We start from the raw sequence: 21,528 nt of genomic DNA, 5'->3' as shown, positions 1-21,528 counted from the left end.
GGGATTGGTTTGAACAACAGAAAACCAACAGTGGGCTGTTTAGGCTTAGTGCACTGCAAAGCAGATTTTCAGGAAAGCAGTTATTAGTCTGGGCCTTTGGGAGTGCTCTTTACCACAGGCACTGTACTTCTAGGTATCTTTGTCACACGTTCCTCTTTGTAAGCAAAGCTCAGCTCTGAAACTTTACTTGGGTCTTATAAGGCTCTTTCTGTGTTCTTGGTTTTCCCTGGTCTTTTGCAGCTGATCTGCTCTCTAGTCTGCTTTTGGGGGGCTTGGACCGGTGCCTTCCTTGGCTCTAAGGGGAGCTGCCTGCCTGCTCTGCTTCTTTCCCTGCTTGTAGCTTCTTGCCTGGCCCTTCTTCTCGGGCTCTTCCTTCTTTGACGGGAGGACGGCCTGTCCAAAACGCCTGTCCCACCTGGTCCCCTCGTCCAACAGGCAGCCTCGTCCCCTGCCCTGGGGCCGCTTTGGCTTTCGCTGTCTTTTCCTGTCTCTTGGTGGCCACCCTGTCTGTGCTACGGAGACTAAGCTGTCACAACCCCGTGCTGGAGGAGGGCTTTCCGTCGCTTGAGGCCCACCCACCGCCTCCCCGAATGCCCTTTAGCTATGCTCTCGGGTTAGGGCGGCGTGGCCGAGTCGCCCAGGAGCAGGTTTTCCCTTTTGCACACCTCTGACGGACGGAGCTGTTTTGACTTAACTGTTCAGCACGCACCGACCCTCGGGCCTGGGCTGCACGGGGAACGTAAATCGGCGCGGCTACATCAGTCCGCGCCTTGGTCGGAAGAATTCTTCCGTCGACCTAGCTCCCGCCTTTCGGGGAGGTGGATGGCCGGCACCAACGAGGAAAACCCTCTCCAGGACCCTTCTCCGGGAACAGGGCCCTTCCGTTTGGGGAGATTATGCTGCTTTAAAAAAGAGAAATTGTTTAACTGCCTTTCTCTGAGGCCAGGTTGACTTTGTATTGCTTCCCTCGTGGCTCCTTATAGCAGTTGCGTTCTGAAATCTTTAGGCTTTGACTTCATTTATGATGAAATCTTGCTGTAACTTTATTCTAATTTTCAATGTGTAACTAGACCTGAGCTGTTTGGTGTGTTAGGGGAGGATTGTTTAAAAAGCTGGGATTCCACTTTCGGCTGCCTTTCCATTACATTTCCTCTGAAAGCCCACCGAAAGCCTCCACTTCCCACATAACTCTCTCAAACCTGCAGTCATCAGGCATACAGAAGATGCTTACAGTTTCACTCCATACGAGTCCAGTTCCTTGCTGTTTCCTGTCTAACCACTGCACACATATGGTATCCCCTCCCTACCCGGAGCTGCTTCCTGGCTTTTGCGCTCAGGACAGGAAAACGAGAATGGAGAGGTAAGCTGTGCAGGGAACTCTTCCTCAGCTCGCACTCCACCCCCCAAGGGCCTTTCGAGGTCTTCTACGGACTTCAGGTTTCATTTGATTTCCAAGGTTTATGGGCTCATTAATTAGCCATCTCTCCTAATGCAGGGATCCTACGGGTCAGACCAAAGATCGATGGCCCAAAAGAGCTAAGAAACAGAAATAAAGGTGAGAGCTAGGCGTTACATTCAGATGAGCATCCAGAATCTGACTGTGCCCTGGCATGTTCAACGCTGCCGAAAAGAAGGAGCTCGTCGGGTCCCTCTGCTAGCACCCAAATCTGGTGGCTAGTCGGTCTGCTGGGAAATAAGGAAAAGGAAAAGAATTAAAGGAGTCAGGCAATAACAAGGAAATGAAGAGGTTTGTCCAACGGGTTCTGTCTGATTTACCGTCTTCCCAGCTACCCGTCAAAGTTAAAGACCTAGCCCAGTATCCTGTCTGCTGACAGCGGCCAATGCCAGGTGCCCCAGAGGGAATGAACAGAACAGGGAATCATCAAGTGCTCCATCCCCTGTCGCCCATGCCCAGCTTCTGGCAAACAGGGATACCTAGCTAGGGATACCGTTGGCGAAGCGCCATAGATGGACCTATCCTCCATGAATTTATCTAGTGCTTTTTTGAACCCTGTTACAGTCTTGGCCTTCGCGACATCCTCTGGCAAAGAGTTCCACAGGTTGACTGTGTGGTGCGTGAAGCAAGACTTCCTGTTGTTTGTTTTAAAGCTGCTGCCTATTAATTTCATTTGGTGACCCCTAGTTCGTGTGTTATGAGAAGGAGTAAATAACTCTTCCTTATTTACTTGCTCCACGCCGGTCATGGTTTTATAGACCTCCCTCGTATCCCCCTTTAGTCGTCTCTTTTCCAAGATGAAAAGTCCCAATCTTATCAATCTCTTCTTAGATGGAAGCTGGTCTATATCCCCTCATCATCTTTGTTGTCCGTTTCTGAATCTTTCCCATTCCCATATATCTTTTTTGAGATTGGGGCGACCGCATCAGCATGCAGTATTCAAGATGTGGGCGTACCATGGATTGATATTGAGGCGATATGATAGTTTCTGTCTTATTACCTGTCCCTTTCTTAATGATTCCCAACGCTCCGCTGCACATTGAGTGGATGTTTTCAGAGAACTATCCACAACGACTCCCAGATCTCTTTCTCGAGTGGTAGCAGCTAATTTAGACCCCATCGTTTTATAGGGATAGTTGGGATTATGTTTTCCAATGTGCATTACTTTGCACTTATGAGCATCGACGTTCATCTGCCATTCGGTTGTCCCGTCACCCAGTTTTGTGAGATCTCTTTGTGGCTCTTGGCAGTCTGCCTGGGACTTAACTATCTTGAGCAATTTCGTATCACCTGCAAATTTTGCCACCTCACTGTTTAGCCCTTTCCGCAGATCATTTATGAATAAGTTGAACAGTACTGCTCCCAGTACAGACACCTGGGGATAAGAGAGGGCAGATCCTCTTCTGACACTGGCAGACCAGGTGCCCCTAGGGCTTACTGAAAAGTGACAAACGCATGGCTGGAAACTAGTCTTGCTCACCTGTTTGTTAGTGTTGTTAAAACAGGCATTAGCTTTATAAAACGTGTTTAGAGTTTATGACAAGCTCGTGAGTTGCTGCATGCATTATTCTCACCTATAATAGACGTAGCCCATGTTGTAAGGTGATATATAAGCATTGGCACTAAAGCTGTAAACCCCTTTTGCCGCCGCCCCGCCACCAGTCAGGAGAGAAGCATTACCAAGTGTGAAATGCTAGTTTACCAGAAGAGGCGTCATCTCCTTTCCAACAAGAGAAGGCCCTGACTGAGACATCAGAGAAGCCACAGTGGATCATCCGTGGACAAAAGACTTCGTTGATGGCTCCCCCTCACACACCTACGAGGAGGCAGAGCCCTGCACAAACACTTGCCCCCATCAGCTTGAGCTCTGGGGGAATGGAATAAAAATCCCTGTCAGGAAGAAACCGTTGTTCCCACCCGATGTTGCTTGGACTTCAGGGAGACGGCACACTTTCTAAGCATCAGCAAGGGATCCCAGCTGTTTGGCTAGGGTTAGCCCTAAAGAACATACAAAGCTTGCGTGTTACAGCAGCTTTTACTACACCTGGATGGCAAGATAGAGTCAGAATGCCCAAGGAGTCTGTTTGTTGGTCTCTTGCAGGTGCTACTGATGTCCTTTCTGCTGTCCCTGGTGTGGAAAGACAGAGGCGGTTTTGAATCTCTTCAAATTGTTGTTAGTGCTGCAGTTGCTTACCCTAAGCTTATGCCGTTAGATCTCTTTCACGGTGTATTTTGGTCCTGAGAGGTAAAAGGTGTGTTGTTATGGAGTGAGATAGCAAACGTCAGTTGCAGAGGTGGTGCATGTGCCCCCTCTGGTCCCAGAGTCCAGAATTTCCATAAACCCACCCACTGTCCTGTGACTAACAATCTCGCTCTGCTAACTCTTCCAGCAAAACAGGCCAAAGAAAGTGTATGCGAGCGCTGTACCACAGCCCCGTTGCTCTTTTCGGTTCCTTCCCACAGAACTTTCGCTCCATACCAGTCCAGTTCCTTGCTGTTGCTTGTCTAACCACTGCATGCATGTGCTATACCGTACCCTGAGCTGATTCCCGGCTTTTGTGCTCAATACAGCCTTGCCCATCCGTGTCTCTGTGGCACAATGTGTCAGCGCGTTCGGCTGTTAATCGAAAGGATGGTGGTTCGAGCCCACCCAGGGATGACGCTAAGCCTTTGCTGTTTCCTTGCTTCCCCGAGGCCTGTGGGGGAACCTCAAAGGTCCCATTTTGCTGCCTCTGGGCCTCAGTGCTTTCAGCTGGTGGTCCAAAGAGCGGGCTGGATGCCATTCAGAAACCCATCTGCCAGCAGCCGTGCCGGAGGCTCAGGCTTATTCCTCAAGGCCGAGGACAAAAACTTTCAGCCGGGAACATTTCGCTCCCTTCCCGCCTCGGCCCAAGCGGCAAGGGAGAAGCGGAGGAGACACACCGGCTCAAAGACGCCTCCCTCCCACTTCCCTGTACGCTGTGCAAAGCTCTTGGCCTGCCTCATGCCTCGTCAGGAAAGTGCGGCCATGCGGCCCAAGCCTGAGTCACGTCCGCAGCCTGGCCCGCCCCGGCTGATGGCGCGCAGAGCCACGCGAGTCAATGGCAGGTCGAGTCAGGAGCCTCGGCTCTTTCCCCTGACAGCCACACACACAGCGCTGCCTAGCGCCCCGAGAGCCTCCCTCGTGTTCTCCCGCAGCAGCCGCCTGCCGGTGTGAGTGGGAAAAGGGGACCAGGAAGCACTGCAGCCTCATTCCAGGACAGGAGGCCCTCACCACGCCTAAGCCTGCCTCTTGCCTTCAGCCCAGGCAGCCAGAGGTGCCGGGGAGCTCCCTGGCAGGCCGCTTCGCCTCAGCCACCTCTTGCCTCACGGCCTAGGCTCTTGGTGCTCTGCTGGTCACCGGCTAGCTTGAAGGCCCAGAAGGAAAAGAAACAAGCGCACACCTAGCAGAGGATGGTTTCGATCCATCGACCTCTGGGTTATGGGCCCAGCACGCTCCCGCTGCGCCACTCTGCTGGTTCTTCACACTCTCCCCCTTCCACCTAGCCGCCACTATCCGGATTAGTGCCTTACGCGCTCTCGCGCTGGCAGGCAGATGCGCAGGCTGCTAGGCAGCTGCCCTGGTCACAGGATTTTACAGCTTCTACAGGGTAAAAGGGATCTATTTGGGGTTTGGACCCCATTGGGAGCTGGGTAGCTGAGTGCTGGAGACGGGAGCACTTCTTAAACTGTTTTCAGTTAAGCCTTCAGCTTGTGGGGGATGAGGTTCAGCCTTGGATCCGTGTCTGCAGCAGGCAAGCGCATCTGGCTCAATCGCCCCCCCCCCCCCCGCTGTATTAGCAGACTAAAACCCGGAGCAAACACACACGCCTTGCAAAGGAACAGCAGCCGGGATCTCAAACAAATATCAACATTTTATTTAGATGACGTTCAAAGAAAAAAACAGTGTACGGTACAGCGTTTAGGCGTAGAAGTTTCTGGTGCTCAGGGAACAACGTACAGCTTACCCAAGGGGTGCGAAGTTCGGTTTAAAATGGGGTGGCATAAGGAATACATAATCTGCAATAGCCCCGACTGGGGGTAAAAGGTTTACGTTCAGACACTGAGTTAGGAGGGTATGTTGTCCATATGAGGGCTACGTTCGGGTGTGGAGTATAACGAGCGGTTACGACGATGAGGATGGATTGACGGGCGTTTGGTGAGTTTTAACGTTCACTGTTTTTTGAATCTTTGCCACAATCTAGTTGAAGCAGGGTCATCTGTTGGTGATCTGTCGTCAAGGCCTATCACTGGCTGGTGCCTCAGTTTCCTCTAGGCAGCAGTGCTGCAGGCTCCTTTGGTCAGTTCCCATGCAGCTGTGTTGGGGGAAGGGGGAATAGAGGCTCATGCTCCCCAGCCCCACGCCCCTCCCCCAGCAGCTGGGGAATCCAGGCCAAATGTAACCCTGGTAGCTGGGCCCGGATTAGCCTGGGCCGGGGTAGGGCTGGGGAGGAATTGCGGGGGAGACAGATGCACCTGCTGTGAGGGGAGATCCTCCCATTCCCTGCCAACCCCCCTCACTCCTTGCAGCACGGCGCCCCCTAGCACTTCTTTCTCTGTCGTGGGGGTGTCTGCTGCCTGCTTCTCCCTTAGCATCATCTCTCCCCACCCTGGGGCACTGGCATCGCCCGTCCTGTGCAAACAGGCAGGTCCCGGTGTGCCCCATGGCGCTGCCGTGCAATTGGGGGAGCAGTGGTTGAATGGAATATGGGAGTGGGCAAGGCTGGGGACCAGGACTCCTGGGTTCTCCCCCCAACTCTGGGAGTGGAGGTTAGTGGGTAGAGTGAGGGAGGGGCAGGGCTGGGATCCAGGGCTCCTGCTTTTTCTGGTTTTCTCCACCTCCTGCAGCTGCCTTGGTCCTTTCGGTGCATTTCCTGTTCCAAATTCATTTGCTGACTTGTGTAACTCACCCCAGAGGTGGCTGCATCTCAGTTTTGGGTGAGGCATCCTTGGCTGCATCACCCCCTAACCACGTATCTCTCCCCCCTGCAGGTGACCCTGCAGCACTCGGCAAACATCCGCAAGATCTTGGGGCGCTTTGAGCATTGGGCAGGGAGGGGCCAGGAGCCCTGCCCCCCCTGAGAATGGGACCCAGCTCCCCCTACTTTTTACAGGGATTAAAAAGGGGCAAAGGGGGGCAAATCAGAGGAGGGGGGTGGTCAGGGTCTGAGCAGGGGGTGGAAATTGACTGGTCGGGGGGGTCAAGCAGCTGGAGGCAGCGTTAGGAGAGGGGCTGAAGGGCAAAGTCAGGGAGGGGGGAAGGAGCCGGAGTTCAGCCCAGGGGGAGGCGCTGCCAGAGGGTTAAACCCCGGCACAGGCAGGGGCAGAGGGGTAACAGTTACCCCGGGGGGCTGAGACTCCAGTGTTTGCAAAAACAGGGTGGGGGGAGCAGAGGGGCTTTTCTATTTCCCCTCCCACAGGCAGCACCTCTCAGCATGGGCTTCCCAGGGCTGGGCTCTTAAAGGCACAGGCATCCCACTGCCTAGACACTGCAGCTCCTCTCTGATGTGACCTACTGAGGTGCTGCAGTAGGAGACTCAATTCAGTGAAACCGGGCATTCCCTATACGCCCCCCAGCCAGGGGGCTGTGCACCCCCTCCCCCGAATTTCCCCAACACCCCCCAGTGGTCAGGTAGTTACATGCAGCGCTGCCAATGTTGTCATTGGTTGCAAATCTGAATTGAAATTGAAACATTAACACACACTTTAAAAGCAGCTCCAACCTATGAAAAATACTTGTACCTGAGAAAGTAAAATAGGGTTGGAAAGTCTGGACAAAGCCAGGATTCCTCACCCAGCTGTTGTGTTTGCTGACAATGTCGGTCCATTGGCTTCCGCAATGTTGGCCAACCTCAGAATTTCAAATGACGATTTGGAAGCAAGGTGTGAATGAGCTCTGCCCTGACAGCTAGTGACGAGTCAGGGTTGGGGGAGGCTTTGGGACCAGACTGTATTTACATGAACTCACCTACTCTGCCGAGGTGTCCAGCAGACAGAGCTGGGCCGCCTCTGCTCTAGGTGCCCAGAGGAGGAGGGAAGGTGTGTGGGGCTCTTCCTCCCTTCTGCCAAGCCCTGACTATCAATCCCAGCCCTGACCCTCCTTTCTTCAAGCCCCATGTGGGTGCCAGGAAGCACAAGGGCCAAACTTGTGGGCCTCAGGTGAAGCAGCAACCATCCGGGTAGCAAGTTCTAGAGCCGCAACCCATTGTGGCCATCCCAGCCAAAGGCCTGGCTCTAGGAAGTGTGAGTCACCCAGCAGGAGGGGGGAGACTGGCTCTTACAACAGCTGGAGACAGGGAAGTTGAGCACTGTGAGCTCCAGGGCTTTACCACAAGCCAACACAAGGTCCCACTGAGATTTGAACTCAGAGTGCAGGATTCAGAGTCCTGAGTGCTGCCCGTTACACCATGGGACCAGCTCGTGCTGCCTTCTCTGCACATCAGTGACCCTCATGGGGTCGGCTCATGTAAGGGACTGTTGGCCCCTTACTAAAGCTTAGTGGGGGGTTTGGTTGGCTAGTTCCCAGTCCCAATAGAAGGGGGAAGGGCCAATGGGAAATCAGGACCCTGAGACTGACAGTCCCCTGGGCACTTGCCTCTGTGCTTGAAGGAAGCAGGGCCAGGCTTCATGGGCTGGGCAGGCGGGAGCCCAGCACCTCTCCTCCTCTGGGCACCTAGAGCAGAGGCAGCTGGTGCTGACTGCTCCAAGGGAAGGCTTAAAAGCAACTGAGGCCAGGGCAAGAGGAGGGGAGGACCATGCTTATGTGTGGCCAGCAGACAGCCACAGGGCCAGCCTGCTCCCTGCTGTGCTGAACCCCACTGAAGGCCACCCACAGGCCACCTGCAGATCAGCTGCTGATGCTCTGTGGCCAACATCAGAAGAAGGTAGGAAAGCAGGGCCAGCCCCCCTGGTGGGGCCTCTTATGGTTCCCACCCCAGCTGCTCACTTTGGTAGTGGAGCCGCCCATTTTCTTTGGCAAGTCAGGAAGGGCAAAGGTGAGACTGGAAGCACCTGGGGCTCATGCCCCAGCCTTTGTGACACCCAACCCCCAACTCCTTCCCGGGGCTCTAGCTGAAGCCAGAGCACTGAGTTGAGTGACCAAGAAGAGGTTCCAGCTGTGAAGAAAGCAGGACTTGCAGCACAAAGTGAGCACAACCACGAGGGGACTCAAATCCTGAATCATCCGATCCACAGGGAGATGCCTCATCCTTTAGGCCACATGATGAGTGGGTCTAAACACTTCTTTGGAAAAGCCGGACACTGTGTTTCTCAGGTCATCTACTGAGGGGGGCCGAGACGCTCTGGGCACAAGAAGTTAAGTTCCCAGCGACACGTGAGACTTAATTGTATGGGGCCAGGTGCAGGGCTTTGGCAGGGAGGCTCGGGCATGGGGGATTGAGGTGCAGCAGATGGACCGGCTATCTAGGCACAGAGATTTAGTCTCCCTGAGGAGGAGGAGGAATCCTTCTGACAGGCAGTGGCTGTGCAGAAAAAGAGGAGGGGTTCCTGGGACTTTTTTTGACTCTCTTTTGCCTGCCTGCTCACTCTTGTGCTGAATGGTGAAGATTTTTTTCAACAAGCTCAGGTAGCTCAGTTGGTAGCGCATCAGGCTCTTAATCTGAGGGTCCAGGGTTCAAGCCCCTGTCTGGGTGCTTGGTTTTTAAGTTGCCTGGTGTGCCAGGAGCCAAACTCTGTTCACAGCCACATGCGGATTCCCAGAAGCTGTGGCCATTTCCTGGAAAGGTTCCTTTCCTTAGCAATCAGGAGAGAGGCCACATCCACAGGATGAGGCCTAGAACATGCAGTCTCTGACTGGCTGGAAGTGCTGTGGGGCCAGGTGCTGAGAAAGCCCAGAGGGGGAACAGCAGAGATGGGGGGAAGGGAGAGAGAGAAGCAATGAGGACAGAGCGCAAGTGTACAGGGGGCATCTGGTCTGGCTATTGTGAGGAACTTACCTGGTTTATACATGACCCTGGTGGAATTGGCCATCGGGAGGATCTGAGTCCCCACCCCCTTACCCAGAGGCTGCCTGACCTGGAGGACTGTTAGGATACAGAGATTCAGGCCAGTCTGCAAAGGCCTGTACTTTAAGAATTTAGGTGTATTTTTATCACTTAGCTAGTTATAAATATATAAAAGAAAGAATAAAAAATCACTGTCTGTCTGTGTAATGGCCTTCTCTTAGGCCTGGTCTACACTAGGCGTTTAAATCGGTTTTAGGAGCGTAAAACCGATTTAACGCCAAAACCGTCCACACTAGGAGGCACCTTATATCGATTTTAATGACTCTTTAAACCGGTTTCTGTACTCCTCCCTAACGAGAGGAGTAACGCTAGTATCGGTATTAACATATCGGATTAGGGTTAGTGTGGACGCTGATCGACGGTATTGGCCTCCGGGAGCTATCCCACAGTGCACCAGTGACCGCTCTGGACCGCAATCTGAACTCGGATGCAGTGGTCAGGTAAACAGGAAAAGCCCCGCGAACTTTTGAATATTTCCTGTTTGCCCAGCGTGGAGCTCCGATCAGCACGGGTGGCGATGCAGTCCGAAATCAAAATAAAAAAAGAGCTCCCGCATGGACCATGCGGATGTGATCGCTGTAAGGGCAGGCAAATCCGTTCTATCCGTTCTATCAGCGCTCCGTTACAGAAGATGAAATTCAGAATCCTTTTTTAAAAATCTCCAGACAGACGCCATAGCAGGGACTCAGCGCACTGCAGCGTGACAAGCGTAACGGAAAGCCAAAGAATCAAATGGATGCACATGGACTGGAGGACTGAAGCTATCCCACAGTTCCTGCAGCCTCCTAAAATTATTTGCATTCTTGGCTGAGCTCCAAATGCTTCTAGGGTCAAACACAGTGCCCGCGGGTCAGGGCATAGCTTGGCAATCTACTCACCCACCCCCCACCCACCCCCAGAAGCGAAAGGTAAAACAATCCTCTGACTCTTTTACATGTCACCCTATCTTTACTGAATGCTGCAGATAGACGCGATAGTGCAGCACTCAACACCAACATCCTTGCTCCCCGCCCCGTCATGGGCGGCTGATGGTACAAAATGATGGAAATCCATCCTCATCATCAGCATAAGCTGATTGTGCAAAAAGATGGAAATCCATCCTCATCATCAGCCTCAGCTGATGGTACAAAAGGACTGGTAACCGTCCTCGTCATCAGCCTATTGGCCCTAATTTTTTCTGGTGGATGGTTGGTGCAATATGGCTGGTAACCATCCTCATCATAGCAACAGGGGGCTGAGCTCCATCAGCCCCCACCCTTCATGTGTAAAGAAAAGATTCAGTTGCCCCTGGACTAGCAGTGGGATGCTGGGCTTCTCTCCTACACACTGCTTAATGTCCTGTCTGGACTATCATAGCAGCTGGAGGCTGCCTTCCACTCATTTCTCACTAACAAGTCAGTGTGTCTTATTCCTGCATTCTTTATTAATTCATCACACAAGTGGGGGGACAATGCTACGGTAGCCAAGAAAGGCTGGGGGAAGAACGGAATCAACAGGTGGGGTTGTTACAGGAGCACCCCCTGTGAATAGCATACAGATAATAATTTCTGCGGGCTCTGACACAGAGCAGGTGGTTCTTTAGCACACTTGCCTATATTAGGCAGCACTGATTCTATTTTTAGATACCAAAAAGGAGGGATTGACTCAGGGAGTCATTCCCAATTTTTGCTTTTGCGCCCCTGGCTGATCGGCCAGGGGCACTTATGACAGCAGCCAATGGTACAAAACGATGGAAGGTACAATATGGCTAGTAACCACTCTTGGCTTTTGCGCCCCTGGCTGATTGACCAGGGGCACTAGCAGCAAATGGTACAAAAGGACTGGTAGCCATGATCATCCTCAGTTCCAATTTATGGAAGGATTTGGATGGTGCAATATGGCTAGTAACCATCTCTGCTGTCATGCAAAAGCAAAAGCATGCTTCTGTGTAGCGCTGCTGAATCGCCTGTGTGAGCGGCATCTAGTACACATACGGTGAGAGTCACAAACGGCAAAAAAAAGCTCCATGATTGCCATGCTATGGCATCTGCCAGGGCAATCCAGGGGAAAAAAGGCGCGAAATGCTTGTCTGCCGTTGCTTTCCCAGACGAAGGAGTGACTGACGACATTTACCCAGAACCACCTGCGACGATGATTTTTGCCCCATCAGGCACTGGGATCTCAACCCGGAAGTTCCAAGGGGCGGGGGAGGCTGCGGGAACTATGGGATAGCTAGGGAATAGCTACCCACAGTGCAACGCTCCAGAAATCGACGCTAGCCTCGGACCATGGACGCACACCACCGATTTAATGTGTTTAGTGTGGCCGCGCGCACTCGATTTTATAAAATCTGTTTTACAAAACCGGTTTATGCAAATTCGGAATAGTCCCGTAGTGTAGACGTACCCTTACTGTGACAGTCTGAGGCCTGGTTCTTCGGCTAGGCAGCAAAGGCAGCCATAAGGTGGGAAGTGTATGGTCACATCCTCACATTCCCAACTAGTCACATTGAACTAAGGTGCTATTGGGCTGTTAGGAATATAATCCTGTCCTGATATTCCTATCACCTCCAGAGAAAGAGAAACTTAGTTTGGTAGCATCCTGTCTGGCAAGAACTCACTTATCAATAGACACAGCTCGAAAACCCTTATGTCTGTATAGATGTAGTTGTGAAATCCTCCCTTCTGTATTGTTTTGTATGTTTATTTGCATGGTCTCTGTCTGGTTCTGTGATTGTTTCTGTCTGCTGTATAATTCATTTTGTTGGGTGTAAACCAATGAAGGTGGTGGAATATAATTGGTTAAATAACCATGTTACAGTATGTTAGGATTGGTTAGTTACATTTCAGTAAAATGATTGGTTAAGGAATAGCTAAGCAGAACTCAGGTTTTACTATATAGTCTGCAGTCAATCAGGAAGGCGGGGGGTGGGGAGTGGAATGGGACCAGGGACTGGGGATGGGGGAATTGGGATCATGTTTTGCTACAGGGGGAAATGGGAACGGGATGGGAACAGAAACAGGGACACAGACAAGGCTCTGTGGTGTCAGAGCTGGGAAGGGGACACTGAGGAAGGAAACTGGAATCGTGCTTGCTGGACGTTCACCCCAATAAACATCAAATTGTTTGCGCCTTTGGACTTTGGGTATTGTTGCTCTCTGGTCATGTGAGAAGGACCAGGGAAGTAAGAGGGTGAAGGAATAAGCCCCCTAACACTGTCATTTGTTGCTGTAGGCTCCATTCACATCCCACTCCTGACACAATCACTGTCTTCTATCTGACAAAATAGCCTAATTTCAACCTCTCCTGTAACATTACACCACCAACTATTTAGCATTTGTATGAGAGAAGTTGGAGGGAATTCAAACATCTTCAAATGGCAAAACTTTTCCCCGACCTGGTCAGTGAATCCTATGGTGAGAAACTTTCTGTGCATTTCAGTTTCTTGTATTGTCGGCGGGGGCTGAGGTGCTGGAAGGGAAATGTCCATGGAAAACTTGGACATCACTGTTGTCCAAAAAAAGGCTGGTGTTAGACACAATCGCTTCTCGTATTCCTGTGGAATCCGAGTCTAGCTGAAGAATTTCTGTCTATCCTAGAGAGAATCATTCCATTGTAAATACAAATGCAATGAGATCTTCAGGTCGAGTCAGCGCCTTTAAAAAATATTTACTGAGAAAAAAGCCATTCTTTGCCTTGTTGATAAGGACAAGAAGCCCTCTTTTCCTTTCCATTTCAAATGCGAAATGAATGGAGATTTTCATTGAAAAACTTCTCGTTTTTAGGGGGAATTGAACCCAGGCCATGGCTGTTAAAACGCCAGAACCTACTGCTTAAAGCACCAGGGAGGGATGTTTTTTTTTGACAGCCAGTGTTGCTTTTCTCAGCCTCCTATTTCACCAATGTGCAGTTAAGCTCAGGAATAGGCTCCCAAGGCGTCTGTGGTGTCTCTGTCCTCAGAGGTTTTTAAGAACAGGTTGAACAAACCTCTGTCGAGGATACTCTGCATATACTTGGTCCCATAGATAACCTGCTCTAGCTCTATCTGCTACCTTCATCGTGTTTGGATGTAAAGGTGGGAAATGATGGAGAAATTGGCCCCTCTTTCAAGTTTAAATGTTGTAACTTCTACATCTAGACCGGGGTGGCCAACCTGAGCCAACGTAACTGCCAAACATGCACCTTTGTATGCAACTGCTGAGTCAGTTGTGAACCTTGCTACCATTATCATTATCCCTTTGAATAATGATGGTGATGGACACTTGGCTGTATATCCCAGAGTGTCCTGGACGTCTACAGGCTGCATTAGCCAATCCAACCATTCAGCACTTGCAGATGGGCACCTCTGTATTCTGCCTGAGTCTTGTACAGCTATGAAAGGCTGGTAGATGCCGATATTTTCCCGTCTTTTTAACCAGCACTAATACCCAGCCAGGCCAGGGCTGGGAAGAGAGAGAGAGCAGCAGGTTTCCCCTATTGTGGCTGTCTCGCTTTTTCTTGACTAGCTTCACCTCTGCACCAACGTGGGCTTTTAGTATGTGAGCCTGGCTAGCTCAGTTGGCAGAGCATCAGACTTTTAATCTGAGGGTCCAGGGTTCAAGTCCCTGGTCAGTTGAGAAACTCCTATGATTATAAAAATCTGTCTTTCTGGAGTCTTGTTCAGTGTTACTCTTTCTCTCCAGGATTTTGCCTTTCCTAAGAAGGGCCTTTCTGTGGGGGGATTGAAGGAGTAACTCCTTGACATCCCCTCTGTCCTTGCAGGCTGGAGGAATAAAGTCCTCTGGGCATATAGCATGTTCCTCCCCTGCAGACACAAACACACAGAATATCCATAAGGAATTAAAATTAGAATCCACCACTTTCCTTGGGGGCTTGTTCCTGTGGTGAATCATCCTCGCTTTTGAATATTTGTGCCTTAGTTGTAATATGAATTTGTCTCTTTTCACCTTCCAGCCATTGTTATGCCTTTCTCTGCTCGATTAAAGAGCCGTTTCATACCCAATATTTTCTCTCCATTAAGGCCCTTCAACACTTCAATGAAATCACCTTTCAATCTTCTTTTGATAAGCTGAACAGGTTGAGCTCGTTCAATAGCAAAGAGCCACCAAATGTTCTGAGGGCTGGAGAAAAATGTCTTCTAGGGAAAGTGGTGGATTCTCCATCTCCTGATGTCATTTAATGAAGACTAGACCCTTTCTGGAATGTGTTTGCCCTAAAAGTAGTTATTGTGTCATACAGGAGGCCTGTGATATGCAGGGGGTCAGATTAGATGCTCTAATGCTCTCTTCTGGCCATAAAGTAGACTAATTTCTGAAAAACTGAGCGTAGCATTGGGAGCAGCGTCTGATGTTTTCCTGTCTAGCCGGCTTGCTGCCTAGAACGAACGCTCCTTGAGTGTGGTGACCACAGGGAGCAGCTCAAACCTCCAAAGTGCCTGGGCAGGGGCAGGACATTAGCACAGCAAGGGAGGGGTGTGGCAGTGACATCACAAAGGCCTTTTACAGGACCTCAGACTATTGGTCAAAGGTGCTGGGGAGGTGGTGACCTCACAGAGAGATGCTGACATCAGCCAGGCAGGACAGGGGCGAGGGGCCAAGGAAACCTCAGAGACCCCTGTGGCTTTGCTTCAGCAAGTCTCCTTCTCCAGGTCTCTCTTTGAGGACTGAGAGAGTATTCGGGTTCATGGACGTGAGCGCCAGGAGGAACCTCTTTTGAGTTTTCTCCTTCCCTTTTAGTGATTTTACTAGAAAACAGACGTCCCTGTTTAGAAGGTAAGAGCCTCCTCGAGGGAAGGGGTGTCCTGGGGGTGTCACAGTTCGGATGCCAGTGCCCCCCCCACCATGTAAGGAAGTTCCCACCACCTGCTCTGTGTTCGCAGGGCGGGAGAGAGCAGCATCCACGGCAGTGATTTGCTCCTGGCTGCCGGAGCAGAGCAGCAGGCTCAGCTGTCAGAACTTCCCAGAGCTATGAAAGAGGAGGGGCCCATGGCTCTGTAGCAGGAATGCAGGGCAGGTGAGTTCACAGCAGGCATTGTGGGATACTGGGGAAGGCCAGTTATGGTGATATAATGAACAGCAGCGTTTACTCTGTTACTTTAAGTTTGCTGCAAAAAGCTCTCGCATTGAAGTCGTTTTATTTTGTCAACAGAACAGGGCACTTTTGTCGCCAGACATGGCATTGCAGTGTGTACACCAGCCACAAGCTACCGACCGAGAGAACGTTGTGTGTTTTTCACACACCTGAGCAATATAATTCTGCTGAAACAACTTTGTAGTGCAGACCTGGCCAAAGATTCACTCACACACAGCTTGCAAGGAAAACCTCACCTGCTCCTCTGCTTTGCAGAATCCAAACACAAGCAAAGCTTGTCAGGCCCTGGTGGCGATGGCAGGGAGTCAGGTGTGGGCAGACAGTGTGTTATAACTACCCACAGGCACCATGGCTTAGCTGGCTAAAACATCTGTTTCATTAACAGGAGATCCTAGGTTCAACTCCCAGTGGTGCCTTGTTGACTGGTTGTTGGGGCACCTGGTATTGGCTACTGTCAGAAGACAAGGTTCAGAGCTAGATGGGCATTTGGTCTGGTCCAGTGTGGGTTTTCTTATGGTTTAAATAACACTCACAGGCACTGATAACAGAGTTACTGAACATTTGGGAGTTGGGAGCGGGTAGGTCAGTGGTCCAGTCCCCACACAGGTGACCCCCTCCCTCTGGGACAGGGGCAGGTCTGAGCTCTCACCCAAATGCTCATTGTGGCTGCCAGAATCTGTGGGCAGCTTGTTTAGTTTACAGCAAAGGTTGAGTCCTGCTTTGTGCACTGTGTGTGACAATGAAAATCCTAAACTGCCCTTTGAAATAACGAATGCAGCAGGACGTGTTATTGTCCCTGCCCCAAAGCAGACAGACCAATGGAGAAATGCCGTCGAGTCCAAGGTAATACTCCCCTGCCATTTTACCTTTTTTGCTTGCTAAACTCCTTCTTATCTGCCCGGCCCAGGCTGTCCTCTGCCTCAGCTGCTGCTCCCGGCCTGCTCTAGAGTCAAACATGCAGGGCCCCCAGGGGAACAGAGGCTGGGACAGGGCAGCAGCCTGGGCTGGGCTGGGAAGATGCTGGGAGTTCTCGTTCCCTGAGAACTGGCCTGGCTCCCTTCTCAACAGCAAACAAATCAATTCCACGTCCCCTCCCCAGAAACACCAGCCTGGAGCCAAGGGCAGCAGGGGACGATTCCCTGCAGTTCCCACCGAGGCAGGAGAGAACCCAGGGTGTTTCTAGCAGAGCTTATGGAACTGACATGGGGAAACCAGCCTTTAACAACAGGCAGTTCCAGTTTAAGCTAAGTGTTTTTAACAATTTCTACAACATTAAATAACCCTTTAATCGTAGTGTCACCATCTATAAAATTGCTTCAGCCTCCTAAGTGCACAACTAAACATCTCTTCAAATCCAAGGGAGTGGAGATCAGTCAGTGTTCAGAGTCATCCCACAGAAAAGAACCATGTTGTGGTACATACTGGCCCCATCATGTGGCCATCGCCTTTCCCTCCTCTTCCAGACTCAGAATGTGATCAGCTCACACTGAGAGGGTGTAACACCCCTCCCTTGGTCTCTGTGCCAGAGCTCCTATCAGCTCAGTGTCCTTCCCACAAGAGTCGGCTGCTGAGAGGGTTGCGATGGGGTAAATGAAGGCAGAGGAGGATTGTTCCTCATGGGGTTTTTTGTGTGGCTCTGTGATCCTGCTGGAGGAAGCATCATTTTAGTTTTTTTCAGTGGCTTGGGTTGGACTCAGGTTGTGACCCTGAGTACAGGGATTCCTGCACTTTCTGCTCTTAGCCCCTCAGGGAATGGACAATGGAGCAGCTTCAGAAATTGGATAGAAAGTAGCCTAAGAAAGTGTAACATAAGTGAGAAGAAAAACAGCATTATCACCTCCCTGGTGGTCTAGTGGTTAGGATTTGGCACTTTTACTGCCATGGCCTGGGTTCGATTTCCAGTCAGGAAAAAGTGACTTTAAACCAAAAATGCTTCAGTCATTCTTCACTTGCAATGTAAACAAATCCATGGTATTTTCCTGATTCCCCTGTCTTTCCAGTATCTCCATGGCAGGGTTGGCACCAGCGCAGCAAGCAGGTGCCTGGGGCAGTCAATGGAAAGGGGAGGCTTCAGAGGCAATTCGTCCCTCTCAGAGCAAAGGACTTGAGGCCAACAGCGGCAGAGGTAGAGCTCCAGTTGACTGCAGCTTTTTTTTTTTCCACTTGGGGTGGCAAAAACACTGGAAGTGGCCCTGCTCCATGGAAGACAATTTGTTAAATCCCAGATGAGTGCAGTTCTATCAGGTCTCAGCCTGAGTCCTTAGGTCTTAATCCTGGGGATATTGTCCCATCATGGGGCCATTTCCCGCCTCTCTTTCCTAGGGAAGCACAATTTTCCTTGCACAGACGCAGGAACAGCAAGCTCTTTCTCTGTCCCTTGTGCAAAGCAGGGGGCCAAATTCCAGGGAAACAATGGACAAGCAGGGGGCCCTGGGCACATCCAGCCCTGGCCGTGAGATGTTCCCTCCCCTCTTTCTTTATGCCCCTGTTGTTATTTCATGGAATGTCTGGGATGGGGGAAAAGCTGAGTTCACTCCAGGTAGAGGGTAAAAAGGACCCTGAAAATCTCAGGCCCCAACCCCTGCTACCAGGATCACCGAGGTGCTGGGGATTTGAGTAGGAAAGGGACTGTGTGAATTGTCAAGGTGGGGAATGAATAACAATCTACAACTAGAACCACCTCATTAACCACTGACACAGGCTAATCCTGCTGCCGATAGAAGGGAAACTGGGAGTGATTCTTTGCTGTTCAGCCATGGAAACAGTGACCCCGTTGCACCGCAGTGAATGTGCTGGGGAAAGCTGGACTTCACAGGCAGGTGGAAAGACCAGATCCTAGAAACACCTGGAGCTCCCCACAGCACTTCTGCCACCAGGGTCAGGTGTTGAGTGACTCACACTGCCCCCCCCCGACACATTACCTTCCAGCAGGGGGTGGCAGCACCCCCCACCCAATGCAGGGGAGAGGACTGAGTGCATCTCTGCACCCTGAGTCCAGGGCACCCACTCTCTCTGCCCCACACATAGAATCTGGCCCTGCTGCAAAGCGACTCCTAAGAACCAGCAGCCTCCAGGACAGCAGGTTTGCCCTCAGAGCAGGGAATGTGTCCCCCATGCTGCTTTTAGGCCACCGGGTGCTCTGGAAACAGGAGGGCTCTGAGTGTAACCTATAACACCCTTGGCCCATCTGGGGATGTAGCTCAGTGGGGCAAAAGAGGAAAGTCAATCTGAGGAAGGCAGGGCAGAAGCTAAGCACCTCAGTGCAGCTAAGTGCGGTTAGTAGAGCACCAGCAGTTGTTCTGCAAAGCCTGGGGAGGTGCGGTTGGCTGCTGGGAGGCAGAATCTTGTGCCTGCCTTTTGGCTTCCCAGGGATGGCTACTTGCAGCCCAGGAGAAGAAGGATGGTTCTGGGTGAAAGGAAGACAAGCAAAGCTCTGGGAGGAAATTTGGGTGCACGGTGCTGGCTCTGCGCTGGGGGAGGGGGTTGGGGTACAGGTGGGGTGGCGCTTACCCCGGGCACTGCAGCTCCCAAAGTCACTGGTACACACAACCCTCTGGCAGCAGCTCCTAAGTGGGCCGTGCCAGGGGGTCTCCGTGTGCCGCTACCTGCAGGCGCTGCCCCCAGAGCTCCCATTGGCTGCAGTTCCTGGCCAATGGGAGCTGCGGAGTTGGTACTTGGGGCAGGGGCAGTGCATGGAGACTCTCCCGCCACCCCAGGGGATGCTGGGACATGCCGGCCATTTCTGGGAGTGGCACGGAGGGATGGAGGCAGAGTGGGCAGGGAGCCATCTCAGTGCTGCTGGCACATCTCTGCACACCCATGGGGGGAGGGGAGCAGAGGGCCTCCATGCGCTGCCTGGGGTAGGGGCAGTGCACAGAGCTGCCTCCCCTCCCGGGTCTATTACAGGAGTGGGTGGGTGGGGTCTTTTGGCCTGCAAGGTGCAGCAGGTCGGACTAGATGATCACTCTGGTCCCTTCTGACCTTAAAGGCTCTGAGTCTAAAAGGGAGAGGGAAGTAAAGGAAAAAAAAATAAACCAAACATTGTAATACCAGGATGACTCCACCTGCTCATTGTATAGTCCCGCCCCTTTCTTCCTCCCCTGGGTGTTGAATGACCTGCAGCACATTGATTCTCTCGTTCCATTGCTAAACTGATACAATGTGACTGAAATTAAACCCATTCCCAGGAGAGAAAACATCACATCCCTGCATTGGCTGGGAATTGAACCCAGGTCAACTGCTTGGAAGGCAGCTATGCTCACCACTATACCACCAATGCAGCTGGTAAAAGTGCCCCTTATGCTTGCCCAATGAGGCTAGACCAGAATTGAGGCATTTTACTGCCTGTTAAAATGTACTGGAGTCTCATCACTAAAAAGAAACTACCTCCATCTTCACTTGGGTTTGAACCATCAGCCTCTCAATTAAGTCACCCAAGTGGTTAATCACAGACACAGGTAACTATCCTACTTCCAAAGTTTGTCTATGAAGCACCTACAGGGATACACCTGGCTGGTGAGGGAGGCGCACTGCTGGGGTTATGAGTTCAGGCCTCACCCAAAGCATCGGTTTTCATTAGCCATGGAGCTTCCCCCCCTCAGTTTGTCTAATTCACAAGTAAAGTGCCCTACGAGGGTGATGAGAGTAAATTCTAAAATCTGAAATGTGGAGGTTGGCCCATAGATTGGGATAAGGGGTTTGAAGAGAAAAAGCTTTAAGGTTATAAAACCAGACAGTCTCCAGGGGCAGGTACAGTACAACGCCTCAACAGGGAGCCATTTGGGGGAGGGGGTTTCACTTCCTCTGTTCAATGTCCTGAGAGGTATTTTAAGATGAAGATAACACCATGGCTAACAGCTGACTGGCACGTCCTGGGTTAAAGAAAGGAAGGGACTTGGGATAATAGTCGGAAGATTTGTGTTACCGTCACTGTCTGACCCCCCTTCAGTGCAGAGGTTTGTACTTTGTTGGGTGGAACACACAGACTCCTGGAGAGCAGCGGCAGCTGTTTCCATGGCAGAGAGCCTGGCACTTAGGAGACTTTCTTGACTTGCTGTTTTGAAGCAATTCAATAAAATAACGGTGGAGCTACAATGTCCAGTCCAAAATTTCAGCCCCCCCCGCCCGGTGCAAAAATGCTATTTTAGGATCTAAACAGGAGGCTTCCGGCGCTAGGACACCTGACCAGAGAGCTCAGTGGGGGGTGTAAGAGCTGCTGACTCTGAGGCTCCTGGGCTAAATCCACTTGCAGGTGGAAGGATTTTGATTTACTTGATGGATAATGAGCACTAGCTACAAGGGGAGAAGCCCTGCCAACCTGCTGCCACTCCAGCTGCTGCCCCGGGGGGGGGGAGCCCCAGGGGGCCTGCTGCTGCTCCAGCCACCCCAGGAGTGCTGCTGCCGGGGGCCACCGAGCTGCGGCTGCTCCTGCTGCCCACGGAACCACAGGAGGGAGATGATTTTTTGACAGTGACAGACGCCTCATCCTAAAGGCCTTTGTCTGCCCCCTTCTAGTGACTGTTTGGTACAGGAATGCAGCCCTCATTCCTGGGTCTCTCCTGGGGAAATAATGTTTCTGTGCAAAACACCAAAGCTTTTGACAGAAAGGAAGAAAAGGAAATGGCCACACGATGGGACTAGGACATAAGGAATGAAACACAAGATGCTTCTCCCATGTGCATTGACTTTGAACCTTGTTGTTTGCGGTGTTGTGTCTCATGTCTTGGGACCAACATGGATACAACAAGGGGGAGGGGGTCACATAATATCTTCTAAAGGACCAAGGAAGGAAGTATTATTTACTCCTTCTCATAACACAAGAACTAGGAGGGGTCACCAAATGAAATGAACAAGCTGCAGGTTTGAAATGAACACACTTCCCTCAATCTGCTGGCAATGCTTCTACTAATGCAGCCCAATCTGCTGTTAGCCTTCTTGGCAACAAGGGTACTGTTGACTCAT

General features: G+C 51.4%; 4 non-coding genes across 4 annotated transcripts; 1 reads left to right on the top strand and 3 right to left on the bottom strand.

Annotated features, from left to right (window-relative positions):
• Nucleotides 1-4,879: 4,879 nt before the first annotated feature.
• On the bottom strand, nucleotides 4,880-4,951 carry TRNAM-CAU. The gene has a single exon. It is a non-coding gene; the product is annotated as a tRNA-Met (tRNA).
• A 2,866-nt stretch (nucleotides 4,952-7,817) lies between these two features.
• On the bottom strand, nucleotides 7,818-7,889 carry TRNAQ-CUG. The gene has a single exon. It is a non-coding gene; the product is annotated as a tRNA-Gln (tRNA).
• A 1,164-nt stretch (nucleotides 7,890-9,053) lies between these two features.
• TRNAK-CUU lies at nucleotides 9,054-9,126 on the top strand. Its single transcript has one exon. It is a non-coding gene; the product is annotated as a tRNA-Lys (tRNA).
• Nucleotides 9,127-19,774: 10,648 nt separating this feature from the next.
• On the bottom strand, nucleotides 19,775-19,846 carry TRNAG-UCC. Its single transcript has one exon. It is a non-coding gene; the product is annotated as a tRNA-Gly (tRNA).
• Between the last annotated feature and the right edge of the window lie 1,682 nt (nucleotides 19,847-21,528).

Source organism: Mauremys mutica, unplaced genomic scaffold (genome assembly GCF_020497125.1).
Source record: "Mauremys mutica isolate MM-2020 ecotype Southern unplaced genomic scaffold, ASM2049712v1 001265F_np12_obj, whole genome shotgun sequence".
Classification (NCBI taxonomy): domain Eukaryota; kingdom Metazoa; phylum Chordata; order Testudines; family Geoemydidae; genus Mauremys; species Mauremys mutica.
The sequence above is the reverse complement of the archived record's forward strand: the minus strand, read 5'-3'. Positions and strand labels throughout refer to the sequence as shown.